Source organism: Trichechus manatus, unplaced genomic scaffold (genome assembly GCF_000243295.1).
Source record: "Trichechus manatus latirostris isolate Lorelei unplaced genomic scaffold, TriManLat1.0 scaffold00044, whole genome shotgun sequence".
Taxonomy (NCBI): Eukaryota; Metazoa; Chordata; class Mammalia; order Sirenia; family Trichechidae; genus Trichechus; species Trichechus manatus.
The window spans coordinates 10,751,060-10,755,837 of record NW_004443980.1 but is presented as its reverse complement, the minus strand read 5'-3'; positions in this window follow the sequence as shown (position 1 = coordinate 10,755,837).

Here is a 4,778-nt window from a genome sequence, read left to right as displayed (position 1 = left end):
CGGAGCGGGGCGGCGGCGAGGCGCCCGGTACGGTGAGCCCAGCAACGAGGCGCGGGCGGGCGCGCAGAGACGCCAGGTCCTCGCGGAGCACGGCCGGGGCGCGGCGACGGCGGTGGCAGCGGGAGCCCAGGGATCGCTCCATCACTGGCAGCCATGAAGCCCGAGCATTTTCCTCCCTCAGGGCAGGCGCCTCGGCTCGGCACAAGTCCTCGGGGAGGAAGGGGCCGGCGCCCGAGCCTCCCCGGAGGGCGGCGGGACGTGCGCTAGAGCGGAGGGCTGTGAGTCTCTCTTGTCCTCTTCTCCGCAGCCGGCTCGTCCTCACCCCGCTGCTCTCGCGGCCCAGGCGGGAGGGGGCCGCAGGCGGCGGCAGCGACTCCTTTCTCGGCAGCGTTGGTGGCCAGAAGGGCTGGTGCAGCGACTGCAGCCGACGCCGTTCAAAGAAACGAGAGGTGGGGTTGGCCGGTGTTGGCAAACGGGGCGGGTCAGTGGGTGGGTGTTGAGGGAGGGTGTCGGGCGGGGAGGGGGCTGTGGTGGTTAATAGTGCTCTCCCCCGGCTCCGCCGTATCCCCCAGTCTCTCGCGGCATTGGGAGAGGAGGGACCAGCGCCCGAGCGCAGGAGGAGGAGGGGCGACTGCCGGCGAGAGGAGGAGGTGGCGGCGACGGGGGGAGGGGGCAAGGAAAGGAGACGGAGGAAAGATGGCGTCTGCGCATGCGCCCCGCCACCACAGACATAAAGCCTTGTCTGGAAAGGAAGGTGGCGGCGGGTCTTCGGGCCTTGCCGAACGCTATGTCTTCCCACGGAAATTGCCGAAGGCTGGCGGAGGCGCCGACGTCTGGGGTGTTGGGGGTGGGGAATTTCGGCCGAGGGAGCGGATCCGGGTCGGACTGTGGGATTCCGAGTGGGGGTGGGGCAGGCTGAGGGGCGGGGGGCCGCGCGCGCCAGGTTAGGTGTGCCGGCTCTAATCTCACACGCGGCGGGTGCGCGGGCACGCGGCAGTGGAGGGGGCGCAACGGGGAGGGGCGGGGCCCCCCGGAGAATGCTGGAGCCCCGGTCTCGGGTGTGCTAGCGCTGGGTGGTGTCCCCGCCTGCGGAATGGGTAATGAGGCTTTTCTCTGCAGCAACAGCATCACGAGTTTGAGTTCCCAAGAGCCCGCCGCCGCCGTCACGACATGAGTCAGGCTTTCTTCTCGGCTCGCGGCGGAGCCCTCCTCTCCCTCGCCGTACCTGGGCTCGCCCCCGGCCCTCCCTGCCCTCGTCCCCGCGGGAGATGCCCCAGCTCTGGGAGTTGCGGGGTCCGCGCAAGGCCGGTGGCTCCCCGCGATAGGTGTTGCCTTTTGTGCAGTGCAAATAAAGTGGCTGCCATGCGGTCCCCTCACCCTTCGACGGCCGGGGGCGAGCCTGCTGGCCAGATGTTACAGATATTTGCAGTTAACTGCCTAAGGCCCGCGGGGTAGACTCTTTTCTAGAGGGAGTGGTTGCAGCCTTCCTGACCTGAAGGGAAGAAGCAGCCCAGTCCAGTGAACCAACTGACCTCAACAGGTGGAGCTTATTCTCAGCTGTAGTGCCTTTTCGTTTAATTGTCCAGGCTGTGGCCTCCATGGGTTTGATTTAAAAGGCGTGGTGGAAACACAAGTGTAAACATAAATGAAGAATGCCTTTTAGGGTTAAGCCATCTGAAATTTCAGTTTGGAAAAAAAAAAAAAAAAAAAAACCTACTTTCCATGAGTTTGAACATATTTTTACGAAGAAATGTTAGGTTTGACTGGAGGCAATTTACTGGGAGACGCTTGCCTGGCATTACATGACGTGTTAGCGCTAAGCGTTTTTACTACTTCTCGCCCTGGAATTAAAACAACAACAAAATTAGCTAAAGATCTCAAGAGGGAATTTTTTAAATTATTTTAGTTTAGGTTGTTGGGGGACTTTATTGATTCAGGAAACCTCACAGGCTCACAGATCCACGGTACTATTCAGAAGATTGTTAAAGCATAATCGATTGTAGTCTTCTGCAGAACACTAGTTATTAGTTCAACACGTTATCTGAACTTTTTTCCTCGTTCCATCCTTCAAAAAGTTAAAAATGTCACAATTCTATTGCTGAATAGAAACGCACCCTCAACATCCCTTGTCTACCCTGTATGAAAACTGTAACATATTTTTGCTTTATCTGTGGTCTCTCCACTAAATCCAGAAGGCAGTATTTTTGTATGTCATATTGCTAATGGGATTTCTGTGCTAGGTACAAAGTAGAAGGTCACAAATATTGAAAGTGATGTGCTAACAATCAAATACATTTGAAAAGACCATACTTTATTTATTGTTTTATGATATTCATGAATTTATACATGAATACTTGCATTTTTCGATAGCTATGGCCTTTTGTGTATTTTACAAAAATAATCATCTCTTTTTTGATCTCCAAACAGCTTTTGTTGCAAGTGATACGCCTGGCTAATGGCTGCCATCCATTGTTAAAATGCAAATCTGACATGCTTTTTCTACAGTTTTTGAATGGAAAATAGAAACAATCCTAACTGATTGAATCTGCTGTGGAATGTAGATGGGCAGAATGCAGTTTCTTTGGACTACAGTGTGAAAAAAAGAAAATACTCTTGATCTCTCAAAATGTTGGCTTAAGTCAAAGTTTTAAATTACCCCAAACAGCAGCTCAGTACCCCCTCGGCCACCTAAATGCCCACTAGGATTATGCTGATACTGGTTTGAAGCAGAAGAAACACATAGTAGTAAACACATGGTAGTAAAGTCTCACCCAAAGTTGAAGAATAAATAAGTTGAGACAATCCTATAGAAGCTGATACTCTGATAACCATTAACAAACTGTACTATGGATTTGTCTGTTTTGATGGTAGAGGGGTGTTGTTATTTCTTTCAAAAAAGTTTTTGTTTTGTTTTACTTTTCCAAGACATAAGACATAAGAAAATATTCTTTTTCAAATGTATTTAATTTTTGTCTGCCATATCATTTTCAAACCCCTGTTGGGGCTGCATCAGGTCCCACTAAGATATAAAGAGTAACTGTGCAACTAAGGAAATCTGAGTTTGAAAAAATGTGCATCTCTCTGTCTCTCGTTGCCAACACTTCCTTGACCAGCAATACATGAACACAAATACATTAAAATAAGCAGAAGCACCTGAAGAGCCAGGTGTTGTTATCATGTTACTACCATTTAATAAAACAGTCTGGATATTTTTACATGGATATTAACTGCCTAGTGCTGTGTGTAATAAAGGAGCCCCTGAGTGGTGCAAACAGTTAACGAAACCAAAAGGTTGGCAGTTCATATTCACCCAGAGGCATATCAGAAGAAAGGCCTGGCAATCTACTTCTGAAAAAGTAGCCATTGAAAACTCTGGAGCACAATTCTACTCTGACATGTATGAGGTCACCAGGAGTCAGAATCAACTCAACAATAACTGGTTATGTGTAATAGTCATTAAATCCTTTGAACCCAGTACTTAGTTATCATTACCTTTGAAAGACTGAATTTCAACTGTTTATGTTCTGAGGGTGTACCTATAAATTACCTTTCTATTGACTTAAAGATTATATGTTACAGTGCTCATTTAATCTAGTTATTGCCACATTGCAAACCAGCGTGTATATTTGGCTGTGTATAGTGTTTATGCTATCATAAAATAGAAAATTTACCTATTTGTGAAAACTGCAATATGAGTCAGTATTAAGACCAAGTAATTCTCCAAAAGCAATGCCCTGGAAGAGCAGTAAAGGAGTGCTTACCCTCAGAATGGCTGTGAGTGTGAGTGGCAAAGATAGATACTAAAGATAAATGTATGCAGAAATATGCCACTGTTCCACTCCAGTAATTATCCTGGCTAACCAGTGCTTCAGTTCTGCAATATTACTTATCTGTAACTTTTAAGTGTCACCTGGAAAGAAATGTTAGTCAAATTTTTAAACATAAACATGAAAAATCCCACATTTTTACATATAAAGAAACTTACATACAGGGATATTGCAGCATGTTGATAAATCAGTTTGTTCTCTAGAAAATCTTTAAAACTGAGACCAAGAGTATATGTGCTATTTGACTATGGTGGTAACCACTTAAAGCTTAGCTTGAAACTTTTCATTCAAATGTCAGTGACTATAGTTTAGCTTATAGCTGGTTAATTTTTGGCAGCATTCATCAGATTTTCAATATAAATATGTTTCTGTCTAGCTAAACAGAAACATATTTATGAAACAATAAAGTACAAAAGTTTGAATTTATGATTCACAAGGCACACCTGTACACCGTAGCTCACTTATTTCTGTTCTTTGAGGGAGGAGGCATTATCATTCTTATTTTAGAAGTAAGTGATCACAGAAAGGTTAAAAAACTTGTCCAAAATTAATGCCTACATCTGAGTACCCAAGTATTCTTAGTTTCAGATTCTATTCGTCCACAGTTAGGGATTTTTCTGAAATAGCAATCTGAACTCTGTTGTTGCGTGCCTTTGAGTCAATTCCAACTCATACTCTAGGAATTAGTATTTTTCAAAAATCTATTGGAAATTAATTAGTGTTCTTTTAATGCTTTGAATGCCAAAGAAGATACACTGCATACACTAATTGCAAACAGCATTTCTTTCATAGGGAGAGGATAAAAAACTTTTTCCCTGTCCGAACCAATGTGAATTTATATATTCTTCCACAGTCTTTTCTGATTTTCCCTGGGTAATACAAACGGTTAAGTGCTCAGCTACCTGGCTGAAAGGTTGGTGGTTCAAACCCACCCAGAGATGCCTCAGAAGA